General features: G+C 43.1%; 2 protein-coding genes across 3 annotated transcripts in view; both read right to left on the bottom strand.

Moving 5' to 3' along the window:
- The window catches only part of CASC3 (CASC3 exon junction complex subunit), a 437671-nt gene that overhangs the window by 192018 nt on the left and 225708 nt on the right, over positions 1–19945 (bottom strand). The window lies entirely within an intron of this gene.
- The window catches only part of RARA (retinoic acid receptor alpha), a 224639-nt gene that overhangs the window by 183782 nt on the left and 20912 nt on the right, over positions 1–19945 (bottom strand). Inside the window, exon 1 of one of the 2 annotated variants that reach the window (XM_063300686.1) lies at positions 14263–14573. The exons of the other annotated variant lie outside the window; for it this stretch is intronic. The gene's annotated coding sequence lies outside the window, so the exon portion shown is untranslated. Of the gene's footprint in view, positions 1–14262; positions 14574–19945 lie in introns of those variants that run through there. 2 annotated transcript variants of the gene reach the window in all.

Genomic DNA, 19945 nt, shown 5'->3' with positions numbered 1-19945 from the left:
TGGATGAAACATATTAAATTCACTCAGAATATTATTCTTAGAGAAAACTGGTATAAGACATTTTACTGCTGGTATATTCCTCCAGTATTGAATGGTAAACTGCACAATTCCTTTTCTAACAGTTGTTGGAATGGAATGGAATGCAATGGAATCACACTTGATAATTTTCTGTATATAATGGCAGTGTTGTAAAGCTCAACCATTTTGGAAACCAACTTATACTGAAAGAAATTTTAAAAGCCGAATTTCCTTTCCAACCTATTTCCTATTAAATATTACTAAACCTTATATTCCCATGAAGTACAGTATACTGAATTAATTCTCTACAGTACATGGTAACTGCTGCAAAGATACTCTACGTGTCCTTTGGGAAAGTATTCCAGTTCCTTCTGCAGAAGAATGGTTAATTAAGCTATGGGAATAGCACCTTGATGTCCAAAATCACTTCGTATTTGAAAAGAAAATCTGACACAGAATTTAACTAAACTTGGAAAGCATTTTTGGATTATAACTTTATATATGGGTTTGTACCACTTCCAAAAGCTGGGTCTCTCTTAATATAAAGTCCTTAATTGCTCAGACAGCAATCAATTTTTCATCAATTTTTATTGCTGTTGATATTCACATACTTGGATTTTAACAGTGATTGATAGCTTTTAAAATATACTACATTCAGCTACTGTACTTAAAATTACTCATTGAAATATTTATTATGTTAATCTCATTCTATGATGCTTGTAACTTTATCTATTTGTGTTTATTTTCCTTTTTTTCTTTTTGTGTATGTGTCTTTTTTCTTTCCTTTTTTCCCCTTTCTTAAAAATGCTTCATTAAAAAAATAATTTAAAGTGGAGTTGGGCCATAATAAAGGCCACTAAAAATTCTAATGGTTAAGCATCAACCAACTTACTTGTTGCAGGAAGGAGGACTTGCTTCTCTCAGCTGCAGCCATAGCCGTTCTATCCGCTACACCCAAGGGACAACCAATTTATTTAATATTTTGCAATCCTATCAGCATATCGCTCATGGGGTTGCACAATCTAACTGACTGCTCTCACTGCTGACAGTTAATACAGCTCACAAATATCTCAAGTCTCTAGGTCTGCAATGGAGCTTCTGCATCAAAGGGAGAACTATGTGGTTTAGCAGGAGTACCCCAGGATAGCTGGGTTCTTAGTTCGAAGCCCAGCTGCAGGAGGTGATGGGAAGATGTGAAATCTAAATTAAAGAAGCAGAAAGCAACTTTACTTAAAGCACCCAGAATTTCTGGATTTAATCTACACTGACAAATGAACAGTGGCATTAAATGGCAAGACAGGAGACTTGGCCTTTGAAATGGTTTAGCACAATCTGTTTTCTATTGCCACGACATGGCATCAGTTTCCTCCTTGAGAAAACAAGAGCAACAACAACAAGGAGACAAGAGGATCTCAAACTTTCAAACAAGAGTGCAGCTTTCCTTATTTGGCACCCTCCAGATGTTTCAGAATGGTGTTTCCCAGAATTCTCAGCCAGCCATGTCTCAACACGTTTGGAGAGTGCCAAGTCTAAGGCAGTGAACCTGAGAGGGTAGCATCACTGATATTCATGCTGAGAATGCTGACCAGCACAGAATATCTAGCAGACCATGCCAGCCAGTGAATGGAGGGGAACTGAGAACATATAAGTCTATCCTTTCAATTTAATATTTATGTACACGCAGACCATATATATGCTCCATTTCATATCCCACAGCAGCCTTCCCTTATGCGATGCCGTCCAGCATTGTTGAACTTCACCTTCCACTCAAACAGTAATCTACCATATTTAGAAAGCAACAGTTAGGTAAAGCCCCTCAACAGGATCCAAATTACAATATATAAGAGGAAAAGAGATTCTGTTTCATGAAGGAGAATGAAGACTTAAAGCCATCAAATCACTCAAGATAGAGTGAGCAGATTATCTAAAAACTAACAAATATGTGTGGCACTGTTGGCTCTTGGAGCACTATGGGTAGAGAGAGCCACCCCTACTGAATATTCATTCTATGGGAGGTAGGCAAATAACTGTTGGTTATGTAATGGATATGACATGGAGGAGAAAACCTCTGAAAGTCTTCACAAAATGCTAAAGCCACTCCTATAGACAAAACTTCCTACAAGTAGTCCTCGACTTATGGCTATTCGTTCAGCGACCATTCAAACTTACGACGGTGCTGAATGAATGTGGTTATGACTAGTCCTCCAAGTTACAGCCATCCCAGCACCCCCATGGTCACATGATCACAATCTGGGCACTTGGCAACCTGTTTGCACTTATGATCTATTGCCAAGCACCCTGCAATCACATGATTGTGTGTGCTATGTCTAAACGTAAAGTGGGAAAGCCTCAAGGCTTGTTGCAACCAGTGGCCAGTCCCGCTTGTCCCTGGGAGGAGGTGTCTATGGATTTTATAGTGGAGTTGCCTCCTAGCCAACGAAAAACTGATTTGGGTCGTAAAAGACTATTTCTCCAAGCAAGCGCATTTTATCCCATGTGTCTCCATTCCTTCAGCACAATTGGCCCGCCTATTCCTTGTACACGTGTACAGGTTGCACGGATGTCCCTCCCGCTTGATTTCGGACAGGGGCACACAATTCACCTCTCAATTTTGGCGGGCATTCTTAAAGCTTTTGGGTACTAAACAGGCATTGTCCACGGCATGGCATCCTGAGACTGACGGGGCCACAGAGGCGTTAAATTCAACACTGGAGCAATATCTGCGTGCTTTCGTGAATTATCAACAGGACGACTGGGTTGACCTCCTTCCCTTTGCTGAGGTTGCCTACAACAACGCGGTTCATCAAAGCACCGGTCAAACCCCTTTTCGCACCGTACATGGCAGGGATTTTGTCCCTATCCCTGACTTGCCACAGCCATCCATCCCGCCTGCCTCGCCATCTGAATGGGCAACACAGCTGGCGGACTCTTGGCCGGTCATCCAGCAAGCACTAGCGGACGCCCAGTCTGCTTACAAACAGCACGCTGATAAAAAGCGTGCCCCTCACCCTGCGTTTCAAGTGGGTGACATGGTTTATCTGTCTACTAAGTTCATCAAGTCCTCTCAACCTTCGAAAAAATTAGCTCCTAAGTTTGTGGGTCCATTTCCTATTGTCACACAAATCAACCCTGTGACTTTTAAACTTGATTTGCCACATAACTTGAAACGCTTACACCCTGTCTTTCATTGCAGTTTGCTCAAACCCCTTACTCGCTCTGACCGCTGGCATGACCAACCTCCGCCGTCTCCTCCCATCATGATTGACGGGCAACAACACTTTGGAGTAAAAGAAATTCTTGACTCTCGCCGGCTTCGCAACACGCTGCAGTACCTAGTTCGCTGGAAACACTTCCCCCACCCTGAGTGGGTGGCTGCTCACGATGTAGCTTCCCCTGTACTTGTTGCTCGATTCCATAATGCTTACCCCTTCAAACCGGGTCCTTAATTTTTTTTGGGGGGGGGCAGTATGTCATGTTCACCATTTCAATGTGCTTGGTACATCGTAACGTTTCGCATGTCATTAGCCTGATACGTGTTTGATTTTAGAAGGGAGGAAGATTCCTCTTCAAGGAGTTCTTATCTGTTGGCTGCTGGGTTGGAATGTATTTGGGTTGTCTCATGTATTCAAGGTTGCTTTCCCAGGATGTGTAGAAAACGGTTACCAGCACCTGGGAGGGGGGTGGTTGCTTTGGCTGATAGGGAGGAGGGATTACGTTTGGAGCCGAGGGTTTTTAGTTTGTATTTGGCGCGCTTTTAGTCATTCTCAGCTTTCTCTGTAACTGTCATAATTTCCCTAATAAATCAGATTTCATTTAAGTAACCTCTTGTGAGTCTGAGTGTTTGGGATAGGCAACCATTACATGATCACAATCTGGGCACTTGGCAACCTGTTTGCACTTATGATCTATTGCCAAGCACCCTGCAATCACATGATTGTGTGTGCTATGTCTAAACGTAAAGTGGGAAAGCCTCAAGGCTTGTTGCAACCAGTGGCCAGTCCCGCTTGTCCCTGGGAGGAGGTGTCTATGGATTTTATAGTGGAGTTGCCTCCTAGCCAACGAAAAACTGATTTGGGTCGTAAAAGACTATTTCTCCAAGCAAGCGCATTTTATCCCATGTGTCTCCATTCCTTCAGCACAATTGGCCCGCCTATTCCTTGTACACGTGTACAGGTTGCACGGATGTCCCTCCCGCTTGATTTCGGACAGGGGCACACAATTCACCTCTCAATTTTGGCGGGCATTCTTAAAGCTTTTGGGTACTAAACAGGCATTGTCCACGGCATGGCATCCTGAGACTGACGGGGCCACAGAGGCGTTAAATTCAACACTGGAGCAATATCTGCGTGCTTTCGTGAATTATCAACAGGACGACTGGGTTGACCTCCTTCCCTTTGCTGAGGTTGCCTACAACAACGCGGTTCATCAAAGCACCGGTCAAACCCCTTTTCGCACCGTACATGGCAGGGATTTTGTCCCTATCCCTGACTTGCCACAGCCATCCATCCCGCCTGCCTCGCCATCTGAATGGGCAACACAGCTGGCAGACTCTTGGCCGGTCATCCAGCAAGCACTAGCGGACGCCCAGTCTGCTTACAAACAGCACGCTGATAAAAAGCGTGCCCCTCACCCTGCGTTTCAAGTGGGTGACATGGTTTATCTGTCTACTAAGTTCATCAAGTCCTCTCAACCTTCGAAAAAATTAGCTCCTAAGTTTGTGGGTCCATTTCCTATTGTCACACAAATCAACCCTGTGACTTTTAAACTTGATTTGCCACATAACTTGAAACGCTTACACCCTGTCTTTCATTGCAGTTTGCTCAAACCCCTTACTCGCTCTGACCGCTGGCATGACCAACCTCCGCCGTCTCCTCCCATCATGATTGACGGGCAACAACACTGGAGTAAAAGAAATTCTTGACTCTCGCCGGCTTCGCAACACGCTGCAGTACCTAGTTCGCTGGAAACACTTCCCCCACCCTGAGTGGGTGGCTGCTCACGATGTAGCTTCCCCTGTACTTGTTGCTCGATTCCATAATGCTTACCCCTTCAAACCGGGTCCTTAATTTTTTTGGGGGGGGGGCAGTATGTCATGTTCACCATTTCAATGTGCTTGGTACATCGTAACGTTTCGCATGTCATTAGCCTGATACGTGTTTGATTTTAGAAGGGAGGAAGATTCCTCTTCAAGGAGTTCTTATCTGTTGGCTGCTGGGTTGGAATGTATTTGGGTTGTCTCATGTATTCAAGGTTGCTTTCCCAGGATGTGTAGAAAACGGTTACCAGCACCTGGGAGGGGGGTGGTTGCTTTGGCTGATAGGGAGGAGGGATTACGTTTGGAGCCGAGGGTTTTTAGTTTGTATTTGGCGCGCTTTTAGTCATTCTCAGCTTTCTCTGTAACTGTCATAATTTCCCTAATAAATCAGATTTCATTTAAGTAACCTCTTGTGAGTCTGAGTGTTTGGGATAGGCAACCATTACATGATCACAATCTGGGCACTTGGCAACCTGTTTGCACTTATGATCTATTGCCAAGCACCCTGCAATCACATGATTGCCATTTGCAACCTTCCCTGCCAATTTGCCCAGAAAGTCAATGGGGAAGCCGGCAGGGAAGGTTGCAAGTCACTGGGGTAAGTCTCCCCCACCCACACACCCTCCCCAGCCTCTCTGCGTTCACACCACGCTGGCCACTCACATAGCAAGCGCCCTCCCCAACCCGCACGGTGACTCTCATTCACCACCATGCTCTCATGCATGTGGGTTAGGTGGTGCCTCTTGTGCACCACCCAACCCACGTGGCACCCCTCACGCACCCCTGCTCTCCCCAACCTGTGTGGCACCTCTCACACACTCTCCCTGACCCACGCGGCACCCCTCACACACACCCATGCACCCTCCTTGACCCACGCGGTGCCTCTTGAGCATCACCCTCAACCTGCACAGCACTTCTCACGCACCCCTGCATGCTCTCCCCAACCTGTGTGGTGCCTCTCACGAACCACTGTGCACCCCTGCACACCCTCCCCAACCCATGCAGTGCCTTTTGCACACCCACCCTCCCCAACCCTCCTCCACATCCCTTCACTCCCTCCCCCACCCAGCAGCAGCCACTTACCTGCCTGCTGGCATGGAACCTGCAACTTCCTGCTGGCTTTCCCCACTGACTTTGGTTGTGGGAAGCCAGCAGAAAGTTGCCTCACCTAACAACCGTGGGATTCAGTTAACGGCAGCAACTGGGACCACAGGGATTGCCATTTCTAAGCAATGCAGCCATGCTTTATGTCTGCATCACTTAGTGACAGAAATTCCTGTCCCAATTGTCATCGTAAGTCGAGGACTACCTGTATATACAAATCTTGTTTACAATAGCCTTGAATAATAATTCATTGTAGTGGAATGTGAAAAGGGTAATAAAACTGGAAACACCTTTCATGATGTGTCTTCATCCTTCGTACTTTCCACAAGTCAAAAATGGAGAAATCAATCAGTTCAAACACTGCTCTTACACACCTAAGGAGCTGTAAAAAACATAGATGTGCTGTAGTGGATTCATGTTCTTTTTAATGTGGTATGACATGCAGAAAAAAATAGAACCTATTATTAAAGACATCTTTGAATCAAAGCTGGACTTCTTTGTTCAGTGAGGCTCCGAAAACTCAATCTGTTAGCTTAACTATACATACAGGGACTGCCAGGTCTATATTGTGATGGACCTTTCAGACAATCAAAGCTGGTTGGTGTTACCATAGGATCATTTCAATATAAACAATAAATACATTTTCTACACTCACAGGGAGTCATTCCCATGAGTAAAGGCAGCATGTGACCCAGCAGCTCATACAATTGCAGCTGGCAACCCGAATGATACTCAGACTTTCAGAAACGATAAAAGTTGTTGCCAGCTAATATTCACAAATAAAGTGGCTTCCAGGTCCACGGTGTAGGTGAACACAAATAATTTCCCTGAAGTGCAGGAAAGGACTGCCACACAGTGTGGGAGCAGAAAAATTATTACCTGGCAAAAATGCTCCAAATTGTTAAGAAATAAATAAATATGGTTATCCAGTCCATCATGATGGAACTAATATCATAATCCAAGTCTCTCAACCCTGAGATAAAACTGTTTTATAAGCCATACCTGGAAAACATCAAAGAAAGGATAACCACCAATACTACCACCATTCAGGAGGGGGGGGTGTCTGAAACAGCCCATAAATCATCAGGTTGAATCTCTTCCATAATTCCAGTTGTCCAGAACAAAGCCTCACATCGACACTTAGTGAGCCAAGGATTCAAGCCAGGCCTTTTTTATGACACCACTTTTCCCTGAGTACAACGCTTTCATATGGGGCCCCTGCCACTACAGGCTGCAGTAGAACCACCTAGACCAGTTTTTTCCAATCTGGCAACCTTCTGATGAGTTAACCTAAAATTCCAGTCATCCCCTTGAGGCACTAAACTTGACAAAGACTTATTGCCTCAACTCAGCCTCAGACACTGTGGTAAAATAAGTCATCAAGAGATAGGCAAGTTTTCAACTTATCTGAATCATCCTATATTGCCCATCATATTAGCATACAAAAATATAAAAGTAAGCAGTACAATAAGCTGGATCAGCCAAAGTAAAAAGAGCAGCTGAATTAATGAGATTAACACAAAAAAGAGTTTTGCCCACAGGGTTGGACACTGTTGGTATCTTGAAGATCCTTCAGCACTCCCATCTATGTTACTGCTGAAATAAACCAACACTTGGAACAAAGCTAGACTTTTATGAAGTTTTAGAAAAATGTCCAATGCATGCATGCACATGAAAGAAAGAGAAGGATTTTAACCCCACAGGAATCCTGAGCAGTCCATTTTGGGAACTAGACCCTGCAGTGCCACTGAAATGCCATACAGATTCCTTGGCACTTGTGGGGCACAGCCTAAACTGAATAGTATTGGGCAAGAGACAAATTGCTTTTAGGGTATGGAATACACTGCCACAGAGTCAAGGAGATCAGGAGGAGGACTTAGATCACAGTAAAATACCGGTATAATAGTATGGAAATGAGTCCCTCTAAATCTTCCTATTCTAAAACAAATATTTCCTTTTTAAACCAGCTGACTAAATAAGCTCATACCAAGCAACTTTAAATATTGCTTTAAAGGGGAAATGTATGTGTTGCTTGCTCTTTCAGATGGGCACATGGGATAATTTTCTGCTCTGCAAACAAGAGGAATTCCACAGCAAAAAAAAAATCCCAAGAGGCAGGACTGTCTCTGGAACAAAGTACAACTGAGAAGGCTATAGGACTAGAGCTCTATTTCTGTGTCATGCTGGAAAGATCCACAAAAATGGGACAGTTTGCAGACCATGGAACTATGCTTTCCAAGGCATATGCATGTCTGCACTTGTACACAGAAACAATTTCTTTAAGTGCAACACAATAGAAACATCTTTGTATTTCCGGATTCTGACACACACATTGGAAAATGGCAATAGGGAACAGCTTCCTGATGCATTTAAGTGGGATCAAAATAGCTCAGTGCATAATATGATGCCACAGTTCTGATAATAACCTAAAAAAAACGCATCAATGGATCTGCCTATATGAAAAAAATAATATGGAGTTCGTTATGTGCTAACCCACATGAGCCATCACAAGAACTGCCATGATACAGTGAACGTGGACATGGGAATCAATGTTCAAATTTCATACAACTGCTACCTTCATTGGGTATCACTGGGTATGCAGGCTTGGCCATCACAACTCATCTAATACATATGTAAGAGATAATACTGTTTCCAGATTTATAGATTCGTGGCAACCACTTTCAGACTATCTGCTTGTGACAGAAAAAAATGAAGTTATGATTATGGGTTTTACTGAATAGTGGGTTTGTTTGGATAGAAATAATGTTAATATGGATAAATTAGTGGTAAGAGATTAATTTATTTCTATTATATGTATATCTGTAGTTGGGATAGCAGGAAGTCCTTTCTTTGTTCTTATCGTCTTTCTCTTTTCACATTTATAGTTTGTGTCTTTTTTCTTTTAATGCTATCTTCTATCTTTACTGTATTTACTGTTTTGTATTTTAACTATATTCTGATAAAAATAAAGCTAAAAAAAACCAACTCATCTAATACATTCTGCAGAGTTTGGTTGCAAAGATACAAATAATATCCTAAGTTCCTTGGAAGAAGGCAGGAATCATTTAAGAAAAAAAGCGATTAAACCCAACTAACATGCTTTGCATAAAGAAAGTAGTAGACATACGTTACATCCGGCAATCTTGAAGGAAATACATAATTCCATAAATTAACATATTAGTTTCCCTCTGCGAATAATATACACTCTGTAATTTCCCTCTGTGAATAATATACACTTTGTGAATAATATACTTTGCATATACTTCTGTTATCCCTTTATACTGCATCACAAGAACAAGAATTCTTGAACAAACTTTAGAGAAAGAGTGAGTAGCTGCTTCTCAGCCCCAATATGACTGGTATTCACATGAACAAGAAAGTTAAATAAGTTCATCTTACTGAATTTTTAGGGCTGTGAAAGAGGCAGCTAACCTCGTGTTCTATAGATGTTTTGGACTAAACCTGTGTCATACACCACCCAGAGTCACTCTCTGTGAGATGGGCGGCTATATAAATATGATGTAATACATAATAAATAAAACCTCCCCCATCCCTTGCCATTATTGATATTTAACTGGGACTCATGGGATTTGAAATCTGAAGCACCTGAAAATCACCAGGTTGCCTGCCCATGAAAGGAAACATATAAACCAGGTTTGTCAAGAACCAATTAAATTTTTACCTGTGATAAGTAAGAATCACCAGTAAATAACTAGTCAGGAAAATACATTATTATTATTGTAAAGGGCCAAAATGGTGTAGTAGTTAAGGTGGCTGACTAGGAGCAGAGAAAACCAGGTTCGAACTCTCCCTTAGGCATGAAAGCCAGTTAAGTAACCTTGAACCAGTCACTCTTTCTCTTAGCCCAAATGGAGCATCAGGGTCTGCCACAAGCCAGCTGAAGAAGAACCCCCTCATTACATCATCCGTTGACTGTAAAAGGACACGACTGTTTAAGCTAAGTAGGTACACATAAAAGACTAACAAATATATTTCTGAGCTAATAACTTTTGTAGACTAATGTGTAAGTTAAGATTTTTAAAATAGCAAAATTAAACTTAGCATGTTATTAGAAGCCATAATTTATCTGATGTAGAAGGTCCCTGGTTTCACTCTCAGTATCTCCTAACTCAGGCAGGAAAGTTAAAAATTTGGAAAGCTGTGAGCAGGCACAATTGCCCAGTAGAGATTTGAAAAACAATTGAGGTGTACATTAAATTCCTTATACTGAAGTCAGACAAAGGAGCATTGCCTCTCTATCCTATGTCCTAGATCAGTGTTTCTCAACCTCAGCAACTTCAAGATGGGTGGACTTCAACTCCCAGGATCCCCTAGCCTGCATGCTGACTGGGGAATTCTGGGAGTTGAAGTCCACGCATCTTGAAGTTGTTGAGGTTGAGAAACACTGTTGTAGAACACACAACGGGGATCTGGGAGTTTTGGAAGGACGTGCAATCAGAATATTCTCTATAGTTCAAACAAAACAATAGGAACAACATGCACCTTATAAAGAACAAAGTCATCGCCCATGAGATACAATAGTCAATAGCTTAAATTACTTTTAAAAATGGGATTAAATAAATTTATGGAAGACACATGCTGAATTCATACATTTTACTGCATCAACATTTTTTTAACCACTGTAGTTGAACAAAGCATATTGAGCTGGTTCCCACATAACATATTAAGCCATAAATAATGGCTTACAAGCCAAAAATGGTTTGGTTCACACATTATGCTAAACCAAAACCAAACACACACTTTTCACAATGTTTGTATTCAGCCAATGGTTCACATATAAAGCTAACACATAATGTGGTTCATTGGTTTTTTGATTTAGTATAATGTGCCTATTCACTATGGTATGTAAACCACAGAGTTTGGGGGGGGAGTGTGTCTGACATTAAGCCAACAAAACAAAACAAATTCTGGATTGGGACTATATGAAAACCAGCCCAAATTATCAGTATTTCAAGAGGCTGTTTCAAACTTGTCCTGTATCATCCTCATCCTATTTTGGGATAGCCAGAGCAGTCTTATAGGCCTGAAATTACAGCAGAACCATGATTATACTGCTGTGTTTCCCTTCTCCCACAATAACTGAAAGGGAAATATCCAGATGCAGATGCACTACACTTTGTCCCTAATGACTCTTTACAGGAATGGGAAAGCTGTCTCCACCTTGCTCTCCTTGTGGGCTTCCTGCCCTGCTCAAGGAAATCTGACAAATCACTTTGATCTGATTGCACAAAGGCATTTTTATAAGTTCATGTTCTCTGCATGGACATGACTGTGTGAATTAAGCACATAGTCAGTGTAATTCAACTGATCCTGCAAGGCCACAGGAGGAGCAGACTTCTTCTACAATCTTAGCAGAAATTATGAAGAAGTTCCACTAGTCTGAAAGCCACTTGCTTCCCAAATGGGATCTGCAGTCTTGCATATTCAAGATTGCCAAACAGAGACCTTGGTTGCTAGCCAGAAGGTTATATTACACCAGTTAATTATCCTGAAGGTTCTCGCGTAATACACATTATAAAACTAAGTCAAGCATTTGTGAGACTTAATTGACATTTTAAAAGGAAAGATACATAATTGATAAAACTTGGTTTTAAAAAGCTACAAGAGAAGAAACGTGTGTAATCTAGAAACATGCTACTTATCTCACTGTATGCATATCACATATCATCTTAAAAGTGTTCTGGTGCTTTCAAGTTGCCAGGAAAAAAAAACCTGGAATGCTTTAAAAACAAAAACACTATTAAAAAAAAAGAACTACTTTTACAAATTAAGAACATCAAGATCCCTGGTCCAAATCTCACCTCAGCCACAAACTCTGTACGCAAGCTGCAATATTCTCAGTCCCTCAACCTCATTTGCAATATGCCAAGAGCACTAAAACACTGTACCTGAAGCAGTTAGAGTGTGTTCACATGCTACATAAACTATAAAGAGTCCCATCACTGCTATTAATATTCTATAGTAAGAAAGCCATGATCACAAATGTAAAAAATTCCATCTTCATATCACTCAGAGTTCTTTTCAGCTAAGGACCTCAAATATCCAAACTGAACAGAGCTGCAAAGCTAGGAGAATTAAACACTGACACACACAAAGATGCATACATACACCAGACATGCTGTTTCCCTTCCTGCCTGATTTCTGAAGTCAAACCAGCTGCTAATTTCTCTAAATGGATGACTGCTTCCCTCTTTACAGATTTACCTTTTTATGACTGACAGCTAAGCACCTGACCAAAAGTCAGGGTTCTTTTTTTAATCAATGCAGAAGCTGGTAACCACTGCTGCTTCCACACAGCTGCTGACCGTCTTATGAAAAGCGGAATTTAGCCACCAGCCTACTTTTTCCCTAAGTGTTTGAACCCATTTCACAGCTCCCTCACAAGCCACCTATGGGACCGGGTCAGGCACAATACCACATCTTAGCACTGGACTGCAAAAAAAATTAGTATCCAAACTGCTGCTTAGTCCAAAAGCCCCACAGGAGTGGATATCCCAATTCTGAAAGCTGGGCATGAAAAAATATGTGAGAGCCATGGCTCCAATTTCACACCCACAAGGCTGCTCAGACACTGCAAAAACATAGACCAAGTTGGAAACATCCTTTTGAAAGCTAAACCACGGTCTTGTTTTTCCACCCACGGGTCGACCAACCACTGGTAGTTTGGCAAGACAGACATCGCTGGCTCTGTCTTTTATTTTGACTCCAAGGTTTCCTACAAAGGCCAGATACTTCTGCAATTGTGCCAGAGAAGTGGCACAACCAGAGGTATTTCTACAGCATTTTGAATTTTAATGTGAACAAGAAGGAATCACATAAACAGAACCTTTGCACCAGAAGTATAATTGGGGGAGGGGGGAGCCAGGATCCCTTTGCCAATAATATTAAGTACAAAACTTCATTTGGAAGCAGCAGAATCGCCAGCCACACCCGCACGTGGCTCTGGAAAACAGATCGGTATTTTCTTTCAAGATCTGAAAGGAAAGAAACTTGTGGGAATTGCTCAAAGAGAAGAGAAGAAACAGGGAGCCTCCCTCTCCCCCCTGAAAGCTTTGCTTCCCCTCACTCTGGGGAGGCAGGACCCTGAAGTAGAAGAAACTCCTGTCAAAACATTTACAGTGCAGTCCTGCCTATGCCTACTCCAAAGTCACTCCCATTGAGTGCAAACAGATTTACCCTCAAGTGTGTACAAGGCTGCACCCGTAAGGTAGCCACTAAATGAGCAGAAATCAGGGCAAACCAGCAGCTTAAGCCGTGGCATGCCTCCCTGACCCCAAGGCAGAGTCCCACCATATCCACACACACAAGATTTTCTCCAAAAAGAGCAAAGAGGCCAACATGCTAAAGGAAGGACAGGGGTGCCTGATGATAAGCATATCAGATTCTGCAGGACAAGATCCCCACCTCCAGCTGGCCCAATTAACCCTTGCAGCAGAGGCAGCAGGGGGTGAGGGCAGCCCCCATGACAGCTGAATAGGACGCCTGGAAGCAACAGTTGGATCAGGAAACTTCCCAAAGAGCAGGAGGAGGAAAAACTGGAACAGAAATGAAATAATGCAACCTTTACACTATCGCCCAGACTGGAACCTCTGGCATTGCCTGAACAGCTATACCCACCAAAATAAGTCTGTTCGGTAATTACAACGTCAGGCAACTATCGGCAACTGCAAATTGCTCCAGAAGGATCTTTTTGAAATCTACATGTCAGGCACCTCTGATTTCAGGGTAGATGAGAAAGCCCGTTAATGGAATTGAGGGGAGGGGGGCACTGAGGGGAAAGAAGATACACAGAAGCAACCCCGTCCAACTCCAAACAGGTATGGAGCAGAAACAGAGAGCGGAGGAGGAGCAGGACGGGAAGGGATGGAGGGCTGCAATGTAATCTTAGACTTCGATCGGAATTTAGTAGGAGCAAAACAAGACAAAAACGACTCCGAGAGAGACTTTTCCCCTCCGCCCGTTAACCTGACGTGTAGAGAACGAAAGAAAATCGAGACAAGACTCCCTTTCTCCCGCTGCCTCCCAAACACATATCCAGAACGAAGTCTGCAAGAGGAGGCGGCGCAGGTAATCAAAACTCTTACCTGGGAAGCAGGTCCCTCTCCTCCTCTTTCCTCTTAGTTTCTAGGGCATGCACAAACTCTCGCCAACCCGAGAAAAGCCAGTCCTGCTCTCACGAAGATAGAGGCACGCGCTCTGGGGTCCCAGCCTTGCAAAGTCACACAGAACGGCCGCCTAACCCGACTGGGACGGAGGGGAGGAAGGGAGGAGGGAACGCAACGTTGCGCTGACCAGCGCGCGCGCCCCAGCGCTCAGCAGCCATTAAAGCCAGTCATGTGCCTCGGTGAAACTTTACACTGGAACCGAGTCGGGGAGGGACTGGGGGGAAGCGAGACAGAGAGAATGAGCGAGGAGACGGAGTGGGCCAAGCCACGCCCATTTCCCTTTTCCCAGCCAATGGATGATGCTGCAAGGGTCGCGGAGGAGGGGGCTGGAACGAGGAAAAGAATGGGGGAAGCTCTACCCTCACTGGCTACAGAAGTAACCTTTGAAGCGTCTGCCTTTAGTGGAACCGGGCAGAGGAAACTTTCGGCCCGTCTTTCTCGGGAGCAGCGCTCACGCATTTCAGTGGCACCGGCTTGTAAGGCTCAACGGGTACTTAGACTTAGTTGAGAGTCAGCCCCGTTTAGAATGTAATCGTGCATATTGCAACCTGCGGTTTCCATTGAAAGCAAATAGCCTTTCACCACACCGACGTGTGGATTGCTGTTATCCGAGAAACTCTGCTCACGATCGCTCTGCTGGGTCCTCGCGGGGTAGGGTAGTCCTGTATGAGGACCGGGACCGTCACACTTAATTCCCGGCCTGGTGTGTGTATCTTAAAGGTGATGGTGCAGTTCCTGCGAGAGTAGCAGAGTGTTTCTGCACAGGAGGATGCCAGGAGCTGAAGGTTGATGCGTGTAATAAGAGACGGGGTTGCGAGTCTGAAATTCCCTTATTCACTTCTCCCTCACGAACTCCCTGCGTGTTTCTCAACAAGCCTCTCTCACCTGCAAAATGGGGAATAACCAAAGGGGAAAAAAATGGGGAATAACCACAGGCCTAATTTACCTTATTCGCATAAAGACTGCGATAAATTATGGGAAGCACCAAGAATATTAAAAGTGCACTCCTGTTCATAGCTGTTTAGAAGTAAATCCTATTGTACTCAAATCAAGTCACGTCTACTTGGAAAACTGTTTTTAAAAGCCCTTATCTAGCACACAACTTTTCCTCAGGCAAGGGATGACTCTTGACTTTTTAGCGATATGCTGGGAGCCACACTCCCCCCCACCAAAAAAGTGGTGGGGCTAGGAAAAAATGTATTTGATTTGATTTACATGCAATTAAAATTATGCTCTTAATATGATCACTCTCCAGCCATGTATTTAAACCTTTTCTCTGTTAGGTGTGTTTGATTTCTATCCTGCTTTTCAAAGAGCTCCCTCCACCTATATTTCCCCACAAGAAAACCTGCTGCAAGATAACTTGGGCTGAGACTTTAAAATTAAATTTCCTGGCAAGCTTGATGATCTCTGGAGGCTGCACCCAGGGCTTTGGGGGAGTTTGCTCCCCTCTAGTGCAGTGCTTCTCAACCTTGGCAACTTGAAGCTGTGTGGACTTCAACTCCCAGAATTCCCCAGCCAGCATGGGAATTCTAGGAGTGAAGTCCACACAGCTTCAAGTTGCCAAGCTTGAGAAACACTGCACTAGTGAATAGGATTGCAGCTTAAAAGCACTAAGACAGATGGAAGGAAACAGTGGTGGGCCAATAAAATTTGCAGAGGAGGAGAAGCCAGTGGCCACAGCTTCTGCTGGAGATTGTCTTACTGCAAGATATGCAAGACTCACCCAAAACTCAGAATCTGAATTCAAGATTCCTGCTGTGAATTCAGTGTGGAGATTTTAGCCAGTCATCACTCTTCAGTGGAAACATTTAGCCTTTTCTTCCAGCATTGTTTTGTGGATGCTAATACAATAAATCATTTTAAAATGTTTTACACCAGCAGTTCTCAAGCAAGGGGCCCTCAGGACCCCTCTATATTCTTAAAAATGATTGAGGACCCCAAAGAGCTTTGGCTTATGTGGGTTATGCCCATCAATTGTTTTCTTCTCCTTCCTAGCATTTTCCCACGGGGGCAGGGTCCACTTGTCAGATCAACTGAATGTTGATCCAGTGGTTGCGACAGGAACAGACCAGCTGGCTCATCACCTGAGCCTGACGTCAATATTTACTGTATTAGAAACTAAAACTGAGAAATGTTAGAATATTTGACTTCACAGACCCCCTGAAAGGGTCTCGGGGCCCAGACCACACTTTGAGAACTGCTGTTTTACACCATACATGGGAAAATAGCCGTAGAGTAGCCATGACTGAAGATTCATGGCAGCCTTCTCCAACCTAGTACCCTCCAGATGTGTTGGAGTATAACTTCTAAAATTCTGATAGTTGAAGACTTAACACATCTGGAGAGCATCAAGAAGGAAAAACTGACTAAGTTTAGAACCTGGTTTTGATGTAATTCTTCATGTTTCATAAGGAAGTATAATTCTATACAACCTCTATTTAGAAGTAAATCTCAATGAATTCTATGGAAGTTATTCCAAGGTAAATGGGAAAAGAACTGGGGGGGGCGGTTAAGTTCCTTTGTTGACTCTTGGTTAGACATGGAAGGGAATACATTTATATGAATAAATACGTAACATCAGATGGTTGCCTTAAAATGGGACACTATTTTTGAAAACTGTTTATTACCTAGAGGTCTCAGAAAAAATACAACCCAGTAATTTACTATCAGATCATAATTCTACTCAAGAAGCAGACAGAGCAAGAGAACATACGTCTATAAATAAAATTTCCATTTTTATTGATTCTCACCTTGACTAATCTCAAAAAGTTAAGCAGGGTTGGACTAGGTAGTACTTGGATGGGAGACCACCAGGAAATAACCAGACTAAAGATTAGATTGGAAATTTTAAAAAAATATCCTAGTATGTTGAGAAGCAGCTGAAGGTTCACAATCAGGAACATTGAGGTATTTATTAAGTCTGATTGTAAGTCAGGGTGCCAAGCCATATGGTTTCTTTTATTAAAGAAAAGTCAAGTAATTAAGCTTTTCTCTGCAGCCCCTAAATTTAGTTCTTTACACTAGACATGAGCTGATTCCAGGCTCATGACTACTTATAAAAAAAGCCTCCAACATCCACTGATATTTGTTGCTTTGTTTGTTTTTCTAATTTACAAAATAAGAGTTCATCATCAGAATTGTTCATGCCTTAGACATACCTTATGTTGAACAATTCTGAGCTACAAACTCCCTCAAAATTAAAAGTAGAGCAGTACCTTACTGGAGCAGACTGAGATCTATCCAGCTCAGCATTGTTGTAAGGGGAAGGCTTTTAAGCATACTTTTTTAAAAAATTTTTTTAATCATATCTGTGTTTTGGCTCACACTGTATTCACTATATTCCTGAACAGTGGAGCCAGGTATGCTATTAAAGAGCTGCCAGTGTGTGCTGTAAATTGAAGAATTTACTTATTAAAAGGCTCCTGAGATCAACAGTGTCCACCCCATGAAGAAGCAGCCTGATGCATCTACATCATTTTGTGCAGGAGTGGGTAACCACTTTCTGCATCCCTAGCCTGTGGACCCACTCTGAGCAATGTTCTTGAACACTGGCAGGATACAGATCAAAGCAGAGTGTAAACCCTGAGATCACTGTAAAAGAGCCTTAAAAGAACACAAGGTAAACGCATAAAGATCCCTGAGTGAAACTCGCATCCTGGCCACCACATGGACACATCCAGACAGTTTTCCTTGCCCTAGTATGGAAGTGGCTTGCTGACGCTTTCATCCAGGATATTTGGTTTTACTTCCCAGTCCTGGTATTCCTTGGTGGTCTCCCCTCCAAAAACTAACCAGGCCTGATTCTGCTTCCCTGCCAAGCTCAGGCAAAGTTGGCTAGGTCCTGCCCCTGATGAGACTTTAAAAAACAGACCCCAGCACCTTTAATTAATTAAATTCCAGCCCTGACCACCAATCTGAAATGAATGCTGCTCACTTTCCCCTATTGCTTCATCTGCTGCAATTCTTAGGCTCCCCAAAATTTTATGCATGGGACTTAGACATGAGAAGGCTGGTAAGCCAGGTCATTGTTTCAGTCTTAACTTCGTCTAATCCGCCTATACTGGGGCCAGGAAATTTTTTGACATCTTTTTCTTCATCATTCAGCCATACCCAATAGAGAAATATAATGGAATTGCTTTTCAACAGAAAATAATACCTGCTATATCTTTGAGTGAGTCACTGTTTCAGACTCACTGTTTCCAGTCTGGAACATCAGCTCCCCAAATTAGTAACTCATGCAGAAGTGAATAGTAGCAAAGGATACTGGAGCAATAAATAAGCCTTGGGTTAAAAAATGAAGTATATCTATTTTCCAACAGTTTTGGAGAGGTTGTGCTATGAGGCACATCATCTGAGGTTCAAAGATTAAGAATAAGAAATGGAATTCCACAGGTCAGCCTTCCCAAACCTGGGAATCTTTCAGATATATGCTGTAGATTGAAACACCTGGAATTTTCAGCCAGCATGACCATTGTTGATGAGCCCTGATACCCCAGGGACAAAACAGTGACCACATGAAAAGTATATTTCAGATGCAATCTTACCAAATGGGGGCAAGTAGAAGAACAGAACAGTTCAAGTCCTGAATAGAAGGACCTCACAGTCTGAACTGAAAGTATCAGTTCTCTCTTCCCCAGCCCCACAGACACACACCCATTGCATTGTATATAAATATGGGAAATAAATTGCAATCTAATTATTTGCAATTGGAGATTGATTTAAGGGGTAAATCTGGCTCTCCTTGCCGAAAATCAAGAGGAACTGTATACGGAGCAGTATCTTCTCCCAACCAAGTCTCCAATTGGCCCCACAAACACACACACACACACACACACATGCACACAATGGCAATGGCTGCATTTCCCCTTGGCAAACTTGCTGTTCATTTATATTAATTGCCAAAAGGGGACAGGGAACAGATCTGAGGGGGAGGAGAAGCAAGAGGGGAAGCTTTCCCCTTCCCCTTAGTCCAGTCCTGATTTATCTCCTGATATCCAAGCATGAGTTTCTGGGCATCAGGATTGGGGAGGAAGAGAAGGAAACTCAAGAGCTAGCTTGAAATGGACAACATGCAGCTTAACGAGGATCAGCAATGGTTTTACAAGATCCCAGGGAACTGTGTTGTGGGGAGGAAGAGTTTCACTAGCTCCAGCAAGGCAGTGAAACAGATCTGCCTGTATATGAGTAAAGGAGGCTGTGTGCTAAGATCCTTATTCTTCCCCCCTGCCTTTTTGTGTAACATGAGGTAGAAATTCAGATCTAGAGTAATAGGTTTCAAACAACACAGTGGAAGTCAGTGGAGTTAAAGATTTTTTGCCAGGAGAGCACAAGACTCACCAAAATGGGACTTGAGCCAATCAAAAGGCAGCAGCAATCCGGACTTGCAGTGGAGGATTGGCAACTTAAGATGTGTCTCCGTGAGCTCCACGGTTGACCCAGCAACATGGACTTTTTTGGGCTCAGGCAGGATTTCCTAGAGCACAGAAGTGTTCTCCGGATTAAGGAGAATCCCAGGAATTACCCCATTTTGTCCTCCGGATGGCTGGAAGCAGCCAGAAGACCACAAAACAGCATTTCACAATCAACTGGTAAGCTAGCA

The sequence above is a fragment of the Candoia aspera genome, chromosome 4 (assembly GCF_035149785.1).
Source record: "Candoia aspera isolate rCanAsp1 chromosome 4, rCanAsp1.hap2, whole genome shotgun sequence".
Lineage (NCBI taxonomy): Eukaryota > Metazoa > Chordata > Lepidosauria > Squamata > Boidae > Candoia > Candoia aspera.
The sequence above is the reverse complement of the archived record's forward strand: the minus strand, read 5'-3'. Positions and strand labels throughout refer to the sequence as shown.